Source organism: Rhinoderma darwinii, assembly GCF_050947455.1.
Source record: "Rhinoderma darwinii isolate aRhiDar2 chromosome 12 unlocalized genomic scaffold, aRhiDar2.hap1 SUPER_12_unloc_11, whole genome shotgun sequence".
Taxonomy (NCBI): domain Eukaryota; kingdom Metazoa; phylum Chordata; class Amphibia; order Anura; family Rhinodermatidae; genus Rhinoderma; species Rhinoderma darwinii.
This window is the reverse complement of record NW_027461864.1, coordinates 317700-328353: the sequence shown is the minus strand read 5'-3', so window position 1 is coordinate 328353 and position 10654 is coordinate 317700. Positions and strand designations below refer to the sequence as shown.

At 41.7% G+C, this 10654-nt stretch overlaps 1 long non-coding RNA gene across 1 annotated transcript; it reads right to left on the bottom strand.

The window, feature by feature from the left end:
* Window positions 1-5327: 5327 nt before the first annotated feature.
* On the bottom strand, window positions 5328-6590 carry LOC142698113 (uncharacterized). Its single transcript, XR_012865688.1, has 3 exons — window positions 6215-6590; window positions 5927-6132; window positions 5328-5440 (listed from the first exon to the last, which is right to left on the bottom strand). It is a non-coding gene; the product is annotated as an uncharacterized LOC142698113 (long non-coding RNA).
* Between the last annotated feature and the right edge of the window lie 4064 nt (window positions 6591-10654).

Here is a 10654-nt window from a genome sequence, read left to right as displayed (position 1 = left end):
GCCATGGGCACTGGGCAGAATGTCAGGGGTCAATCTTTTGGCCCCTGAACATGTGATCGCTGTGACAACCAATCACAGCGATCACATGCATTTCTGCATAGAAAACAGTGTGCACTCGATCGCGTGCACACAGCCCTGTGCCCACGCTGTTACCAACAGCTCTGGGCACTGGGCAGAGTATCAGGGACCAATCTGATGGTCCCTGAACATGTGGTCACTGTGAAAACCTATCACAGCGACCACATTTGTTTTATTTTGACTTTTCTGGCAGTAAATCTCCTGCCTCTTTTCTTCTCCTCAAACATTGTTTCAGTTTGAGGAGAAGAAGAGACTCGGGAGAATTGCTGCCAGAAGAATACAGTTACAGTTACAAAAAAATACAGTTAGACTCATAAAACATTCTCTGTATAGATAGATTTCTATCTATCTATACAATCTATCTATCCATCTATCTTTTTTTCTATCTACCTTTCTTTCTTTTATTCTATTAGAATAGGCAGGTAGGGAGTATATAATTATATATATATCCACATATATATATAATATATATAGCAATAGCGATTTATTTTTTGTTAGCGGTAGTGTAGATATATATAGCAGTTACAGAACCGATAAAAACACAGGGACATATACAAAAACACCGAAAAAGGCCATACTTACAAATGGACACAGCCAGGCCAGAAATGCTGATGAAAGGGCGAGCAGGTGCTTTAAATAATAATAGCCACTCCCACTAGTCTTGAGGGGAGTGGTGTGTGGTGCATGGGATGTGTAGTAAGAAATAATAAATGAATAGTGTGTGTGCAAGTGTAATACTATAAGTGAAATATAGGGGGCAGTAATAAATGAAGTGCCTCAATAGAAATAAATGGATAATGGGGTGCAAGTGAGTGAAACATGGAGGGATAGTGTGTACGTCATGAGGCACAACGTGTATAGCCAGGTAGAAGCCTATTTGTGACGCCTTGATAATTCATAGAGCGGGCTACCCTGCTTGCTATGCCAAACAACAACACACCATGCTCTCCCAGCATCAAAGACCCGGCTGTGTCCAAGAGAAGCGAATATACATAATAATGAAAAATACCTGGGGTATTGGTAATCATTTTGGCCAAAAGGACGCAAGCTCGCAATCCACGACAAGGATCCCCAGACTTGCGAGTTCATTTATTATTTCTTACTACACATCCCATGCACCACACACCACTCCCCTCAAGACTAGTGGGAGTGGCTATTATTATTTAAAGCACCTGCTCGCCCTTTCATCAGCATTTCTGGCCTGGCTGTGTCCATTTGTAAGTATGGCCTTTTTCGGTGTTTTTATATATAGCAGTTAGTTTGTGTGTTTTATAGAAAAAAAAATAATAATTTGTTTAGTTAGTGTTAGTTACGTTATGGCGAGGAAGTTGTTTAGCGCCAAGGAGGCATACGCCATGCTGTGGTCTGAGTCGGAGACCGCATCAGAGATGGCGTCCGAGATGGAACCTGTTTTAGGTAGTGACGATGACAGCGTCACTTCAGGTTCATCTTCAGGGAACGTTGTCCCTGATGCAGTTGAAACTCCAGAACATGAAAGCGCAGGGCCAAGTAGCGCTGTAGCACAGGACAGCCTGGTCCCTTCAGTCCAGGCTCTTGTATGGGCACCTGCCCCATCTTTTGGGCCTAGAATCCACGGATTTACTGCCACTCCTGGCATAACCGTGGACAATACAAATTTTGTCCAAATGGATTACTTCCATTTATTTATAACCGACGACATCCTAAATCAGATTGTCCACGAAACAAATTTATATGCCACGCAATATATAAGGCAGAAACCTTCATCCACCCATGCCAGAGATTGGACGCCCACCAATTAGCAGGAATTAAAAAAATTTTTGGGGCTCACCCTAAATATGGGTATTGTCAAAAAGCCCTCCATTAGGTCTTACTGGTCAACAAGACCCGCCCAAGCCACCCCAGTATATTCTGCAGTAATGCCCAGGTCTCGTTATGAGACAATAATGAGGTTCCTCCACTTCAATGACAACGCACAGGCCCCCCCAAGTACCGATGCAAACCGGGATCGGTTGTTCAAAATAAGACCGCTAGTAAATTCCCTGAATAATTTATTTCTGCAACTCTACACCCCTGAGCAGAATGTAAGTGTGGACGAATCCCTCCTCAACTTTCATGGCAGACTTAGCTTTCGCCAATATCTACCTTCCAAAAGGGCAAGATATGGCGTTAAGCTCTACAAACTGTGTGAAAGCGGGTCAGGATATACCACCGCCTTCAGGATTTATGAAGTGCGGGACCGCTCAATAAATGTTCCTGGATGCCCCCCTGATCTTTCCACCAGCAGTAAGATCGTGTGGGAGATAATGCAGCCTCTGCTTCACCAGGGGTACCACCTGTACTGTGATCATTTTTATTCCAGTGTGCCCGTTTAGGCATTTGCATGCTGCAAGGACTGGGGCATGTGGTACCATGCGCAAAAACAGAATTGGTTTTCCACAGCAATTAGTGGGGAAGCGCATGGTAAAGGGGGTCTCCTGTGCTTATGCATCTGAAGAATTGCTGGCGGTCAATTTCAGGGATCGCAAAGATGTGTATGTGCTAAGCACGATTCATACCGCAGGAACAGTGGCAGTGAGGGAAAGAGGGGCAACATCGGACAAGCACAAACCAGTGATCGGGTCCGAATATAACAAGTACATGGGGGGGTGGATTTAAGCGACCAGGTTTTACAGCCCTATTTAGTAAAACGCCAAACTAAAACCTGGTACAAAAAAGTGGCCATTTATCTGTTACAGGTGGCAAATCCACAACTCATTTGTGCTCTACAAAAAAAACAGAGGCAGAGACACATACCTGGATTTCCAGGAGAAAATTATTGAGGGCCTCATTTTTGATGTTCAGGACACCCGAGAATGCCCCCAGTCTGAGGATGTCACGCGACTGACTGAAAGACACTTCATCAGTCGGATTCCCCCAACACCAACCAGAAGCAACCCCCAGAAAAAGTGCCGCGTCTGCAGAAAAGACCGGCACCGCAAAGATTCCCGATATTTCTGTCCCTCATGTCCCTTACAACCAGGCCTGTGCATTGAGCCATGTTTTAAAAAATACCACACTGTTCTGCATTATTAGATTTTAGTTAATTCGTTGAAAATATATTTGCCCTACATTACGTTTTTATTTTTCCCCTGATTTTACTCCAAGGCTGGGGGAGGGAATGGGTGGGGGGTGGATGTCATGTTTGCATGTTCTCTAAAGTTCATCTGCTGGAGAGCTCCATTTGCATAAACCTGCAATTTCTTATTTTAGAAAACCCAAAAAAATAAATTCCCATTCTACCCCTAGATGAATATTTTGGGATTTCTGCTTCAAGAGCAGATATTTTGGACGTGTTATAGAAACTCTGTTGAGTTTTGTAAAACCAGCTTTGAAAAAAAGTTATTTGTGAAATAATCTTCTTCTATCGTCCGCCCTCCTACTTCTCTATGTGATAATAAGACACACATATTTGGTATCCCCATGCACAGGAGAAGTGGCAGAAAGTGAAAGGAGATTATTTTTGTCCGTGGTCTATGCCGTGTGTGAAAAATGCTGGTATAAACTGACGTATTTGCTAAAAAATTGCTAATTTTATTTTGATCCATCTTATTCAAGAAACTTTCAGAAGAAAACTGGACAGTCTAAAAATATGATAAACCCCTTGAAGGAAACCTTGTGGGGTCTACTTGTGTGAATGAAGTCATTTATGGGGTGATTCTAATGTTTCAGCAGCATTAGGCCCCCCAGAAAACAGTATGCGGCTATAAAGTCAAGTGCAGAATTCCTGGACCAAAAAGCCTCCTTTTATGCCAAGCCCTGGCACATGCCCGCACAGTGAATAAGGCACACATATTTGGTATCCCCATGCACAGGAGAAGTGGCAGAATGTGAAAGGAGATTAATTTTGTCTGTGGTTCATTTTGTGTGGGAAAAAGCTATCATAAACTGACGCAATTGCTAAATTCTTGCATTTTTTTCCAATTTTGCCCACTTTAGAGAAAGAAATAAAAATGATATATACTGACAAATGCCACTAAAACAAAGCCCTATCTGTCCTTTAAGAAGAGTGTAAAATTCAAAGATGAACTTTATTCACCTGCAGAGTTATAGTCATCTAAAGAAGCGCAAAGCAAAATTGTCAAATTTGCTCTGGTCATTTAGCTGTAAAACAGCCTAGTCCTTAACCGGTTAAAGGTCTGTGTCCATACATACTGACAGTTTCCAATCATCGCTGACGAAATGCCTTCGTCCGGGGGTGGCGTCTCTCCAGTGGGACCCTCCATTTACATGCACAGCATTCAATCAGGCATGATAGGGGCGTTACTCATCCAGGCAATGTGTTAGCTCGTACTGGCGTCATGCGCCAGGTCTAAAGATGGCCGACGGCACACTCCTGGCCACGCGTCATCCAGGCGGGCGGGGGATCGACGACGTCTGACGTCGCGAAGCCCCGCCCACTGGGATATAGACGCACGAGCAACGAGATAGCCCAGTCACTCCCCCTGGCGTAAGCGCACAGCTGTACATGCCTGGATATATAGGTGGGTATGGATACAGATTAGCCTGACTGGACGATGTCGCAACAAAAGACATAGTATTGATTTATACATTGGATGAAGTACCAAACTGACAGTATGGCGATGGCGTTATGAACTATAATTCTATCATCGGTCATGGTTATATGTCAAGCACATCATTGAGAAATAAATGCATAAAAATAAATAGAGTGAAAATATATATATATTATGTATGATGGTGATATGAAATAAAGTGACCCGAAATTGGTAAAACATTATATGTTGTATGTTTTTATGTGTGATAAAAAAGTGAGTAGAACCTATGTATAAAATTGGTTATGTGAATTCATATAGTATAAGTGTACACAAAACTATGTATATACAAAAAAATATAACTATATATCATGAAAAATAAAAAATATATATATATTAAGTGACATGTATAGATATGCATATTTAGACATATAAATAAATATGCAAGTGCAAAAACGAATAAAAATATAAATAGAAGAGAAATGACATTAGTGAAGAAAAAAGTATACGTACATGGTACAGAAACATATTCCAAACATGACTGTGTGTGTGACTAAAAGGTGAAAAGCGTGTAACCAATGTGGAAACAAAGAATAATAGAAATATATACAACAGATGCATAAAATATACGCATGTATAAGCTATATATAATAAAAATGGTCATAAAATACATTTAGTGCATTTAATAAAATAAATGTATATTTCTATGCAATCATATAACCAAAATGGATCAATATGCATATTATTGTTATATGAGTCATTATTCGCTATATTAGCCACATGTCTTCATATAAATATTCCTACTTCCGAGGTCACCCAATAAAGTAGCGACACAACTATCTGTAGAGAAACTGAAAAATGGAGGGCAAATTAATAACAATACAAATTAAAATAAAATATATACAACGTACATTTATGTTATAAAGAGTGACCCACTGGAGGTCAATGGTCAGAGAAATGGAGCAAAATTCACATTTTCATTTAGTCCAAGTGGACGCAGAGTCCCCAGAGTCCAGATCCACTTTGATTCACACTGAGCCAGTTTTTTTTTATATATCACCTTTACGAATATTTGGTTCGATGCAATCAATGCCCCTAACTTTCAATTTCGTCGGGTCACATGCATGGTGTGTCTTAAAGTGTGTCTACAGCTTTTAAAGTTTCTAATGTTTCAATGGCCCCCGCTCCCATGATGTCTCTTACATGTTCTCTAACCCGGATCTTAAATTCTCTGGATGTGAGACCAATATATATTTTGGGGTATGGGCATGTAGCATAGTAAACTACTGCTTTTGTTGAACACGAAATTGAATGCGTAATGGTAAAGGTTTTCTTACCTGCTGAATAAGAAAAAGAGGTCGCCCTCTCAATGTTGGGGCACGCAACACAACTTCCACATGCTCTACAGCCCCATTTTGGGTACCAAATGGGAACTTCAAGTCATTACGTTGATAGTAGCTCTTGACAAGATAGTCTTTGAGGTTTTGTGATCGTCTCGCAGAGATACTTGGGTACTTGGTGATATCTTTTTCTATTGTGGGGTCTGTGAGTAAAATGGGCCAAAATTGTTTAATTATTCCCTTCATTTGAAACCAGCGTGATTGGTAGTTTGTTGTAAATCTTACCTGTACTTCAGACTGGCTTTTCGGTTTAGGGAATAAAAGATTCTCTCTCGGAGTACTTTTGGCACGATAGTACGCTTTTTTGATCGATCTTTTGCTATATCCGCGGGCCAGAAAACGATTAGTGAGGTCATAGGCTTGTTTTTCAAAGACCTCTATAGAGAAACAAATCCTTCTGATCCTGAAGAATTGGCCTGTTGGTACTGCCCATATAGTCTGTTTGGGGTGAGAAGAAGAAGCATGAAGAAAAGAGTTTACCGCAGTGGTTTTACGGAATACATCAGTTTGGAGGAAACCATTAGAGTCCCGTAATAGTTTAATGTCCAAAAATTCTGCTTGATGTTTATTAGAATGATAGGTTAACTTGATATTGAAGTCATTTTTGTTCAAGTCATGTATAAAAGTGGCAAGTGATGCCGGCGTATCTTTCCAGATGAGCAGGATGTCATCAATGTATCGGGACAAAAAAATATGACCTGGTCCATTGAGACACCCTGCCCACCCTGGAAAAGATCCCTCTCCCACAGCCCGAGGAACAAATTGGCATATGAGGGTGCACAGGCCGCCCCCATTGCCGTTCCCTGGAGCTGTAGGTAGAAAGACCAGTTAAAAATGAAAAAGTTGTGAATAAGGGCGAATTCAAGTAAGGTAAGTATAAACTTAGAGAAATTAGTTTCCATGTTTCCTGTGTTGAGAAAGAATTCAGCTGCTTTGAGTCCGTCAGCATGACGTATACTGGTGTATAGCGACTCAACGTCGCAAGTGACTGACAACATATCATCCTCTATATTGATTCCGTCAACCCTTTGCAGAAGATCTGCTGTGTCTCGTACGTATGATGGTAAGCACTCGACAAATCCCTTTAAATTATAGTCAATAAAGTTACAGTTTTTTTCTGTCATATTACCCCTACCTGATATGATGGGCCTTCCTGGAGGAATCTTAGAGTCTTTATGGACTTTAGGTAGTAAGTAGAGGGTTTGGATTGTCGGTTCAACTGGTGTAAGTGCTTTGTAAAGCTCCTTTGTGATGGTGTTGTCAAATAGGGCTTTATTCAATATTTTTAGAGTAAATACAGATAGACCTACAAAATTATTATAATCCCCAGACCTCCCTAAACAAAAACAGACCCCTAAATAATTACAGACCCCAGATCAGACCCCTAAAGAAATGCAGACCCCAGACCAGACCCCTAAATAAATACAGACCCCAGACCAGACCGCTAAATAAATGCAGACCCCAGACCAGACCCCTAAATAAATGCAGACCCCAGACCAGACCCCTAAATAAATACAGACCAAAGACTAGACCCCTAAATGAATACAGACCCCAGACCAGACCCCTAAATAAATACAGACCCCAGACTACACCCCTATATAAATACTGACCCAAGAATATGCCCCTAAATCAATGCAGACCGCAGAACAGACCCCTAAACAAATACAGACCCCAGACTGGACCCCTAAATAAATGCAGACCCCTGACTAGACCTCTAAATAAATGCAGACCCCAGACTAGACCCCTAAATAAATACAGACCCCAGACCAGACTCCTAAATAAATACAGACCCCAGACTAGACCCCTAAATAAATGCAGACCCCAGACTAGACACCTAAATCAATGGAGACCCCAGACCAGACACCTAAATCAATGTAGACCACAGACCAGACCACTAAATAATTACAGACCCCAGACCATATCCCTAAATGAATTCAGACTACAGACCTAACCCCTAAATAAATACAGACCCCAGACTAGACCTCTAAATAAATGCAGACCCCTAAATAAATACAGACCCCAGACCCCTAACAAAATACAGACCCCAGACCAGACCCCTAAATAAATACAGACCCCAGACTAGACCCCTTAATAAATACAGACCCCTAAATATAAACCCAGATTCTATATTTGTTTGGAGTCTTACTGGTGTTTCCGTTTATAATGTGGGGGTACATGTAAGCGGGGCGGAGTATATAAGGGGCATAGTCAGGGGGTATAATAATGGGGTAAAAAAAATAATAAATAATCCATAGATGTGTGTTACGCTGTGACACAATCCTTTCTGCACAGGCCGGTGTCGCACTGATAAATGGCGTCCTTTCTTATCCCCCGTTTGGTCCACACTCCGCACCTTTGCAGTTTGGGGAGTTTTGCTGTGAAGTGTTGTCCTGGTATAATACGGGCACCCTCGCTTCCAGCAGATATGTTTGGGCTCTCCCCTTCCTGGTTCCCTAATTTTAGAACCTTAATAATTCGCCACTTGAAACAGAAGAAATGTTCCCCTCGGGCACAACTGCATATTTTTTTATTTCCTGGCTTATTGGAGTCATAACTAATTTTATTTTTCATAGACGTAGTGGTATGAGGGCTGGTTTGTTGCGGGACGAGCTGTAGCGATTATTGGTACCATTTTGGGGTACATGCGACTTTTTGATCACCTTTTATCCTATTTTTTGGGAGGCCAGGTAAACAAAAAAACGCAATTCTGGCACAGATTTTTTAGTTTTTTTCATACAGTGTTCACCACGCGTTATAAACTACATGTTACCTTTATTCTGCGGGTCAGTACGATTCCGGCAATACCTAATTTATAGAACTTTTTTATGTTTTACAACTTTTTGCACAATAAAATTACTTTTGTAAAAAGAATGTATTTTTTCTGTCGCCAAGTTGTGAGAACCATAACGTTTTAATATTTTTGTCGCCGGAGCTGTACGAGGGCTTGTTTTTTGCGGGACGAGCTATAGTTTTTATAGGTACTATTTTTGGATACGGGCGAATTTTTGATCACTTTTTTATTCCAATATTTGTAGGGCAAAGTGACCAAAAAACAGAAACTCTGGTATAGTTTTTTACGGGTTTTTTTTTACGCTGTTCACCGCGTGCAATAAATAATATAATATTTTGATACCTCAGGTCGTTAGGGTCGCGGCGATGCCAAATACATATGGTTTATTATTTTTTTTCAATAATAAAGGACTTGATAAGAGAAAAAGGGCAATTGTGTTTTATTTTATTACTTGAAACTTTTATTGTTTTCAAACTTTTATTTTTTTCACTTTCTTTTACACTTTTTCATACTTTCTTTTACACTTTTTTTCAAGTCTCACTAGGGGACTTGAAGTTCCAACTGTCTGATGTTTTTTTTCTAATACATTGAACTACCTACGTAGTGCAATGTATTAGATCTGTCAGTTATTCACTGACAGCAAGCCAATTAGGCTTCCCCTTCTGGCGGGGCCTAATCGGCTTCCGTAATTGCAGAGCAGGAGGCCACTGTGTCTCCTGTTGCCATAGCAGCAGTCGCCAGTCCTGATTGCCTGTCAGAGCTGGTGATCTGCTAGTAACCACTACGATGCAGCAATCGCTTTCGATTGCTGCATCGAAGGGGTTAATGGCAGGGATCGGAGCTAGCTCCGGTTCCTGCCATTACAGGTGGATGTCCGCTGTAACATACAGCTGACTTCCACCACTGATGACGACGGATCAGCTCCTGAGCCGGCGCCATCTTGCCGGTGGCTACGGAAGCCAATCAGGCTCCGACGCCGGGCGGATCTTGACCGGCTTCCGTGCTAGGCAGACCGTAAGGCCAGTATTAGGCCTCCGGATGCCATTGCAGCCACCGGAACCCCGGCAATTTCATTGCTGGGGTTCCGATGAGCTGCAAACACCTTAAGTGCAGCACTCGCGTTTGAGCGCTGCACTTAAGGGGTTAATGGCGGGGATCAAAGCTAATTTCAGTCCCCGCCATTACAGCCGGATGTCAGCTGTAAGATACAGCTGAGATCCGGTGATGATGGCACAGACTCAGATTCAGAGACGGTGCCAAACATTTGGCGTATGGATACGGCAATTTGCGGGAAGTCATAGCTTTCCATGGCGTACCCATACGGCAAATGTCGGGAAGGGGTTAATGTAAGGATGTGTACACTTAATTGTGCAGCAACGCTTGTTGTCTCCATTCTATGTCAGTGTGGGAAGTAGATGTCCGGCCTTATGATTTTGTGATATGTGATAGACCCAGAATCCCAATCACCAAACCAAAGAATGCAAAATAAAGACACAAAACATTATAATTGGGTGTTAAATGATCAAAACTTTTATTATATTATATGACCAAACCCAAAATGGCAAACCTCCGACTCACGAAGAGTCACCCTCCAGCACGCAGGAAAGGAAAAACCCCCTGTGGGGGAAACCTCTAGGGAAACCATGGCTGGAGGATTGCCCTTCCTCTGGGCTTAGAAGGTGCCAAAATATCATTTGTAGCAGAATTTGTACGTTTTCTCAGATTTTCAAGGAAAGACAATACAATGAACGAACAACATAAAACACATAAATCGGCTGATCTGGTTGGCTAGGCGGATGTCTCTCTACCTGGGCACTCATTAAAATAAATGGGCGATCCACGGATGAGACGGGTCCTCCAGATGCCTCCTTGTA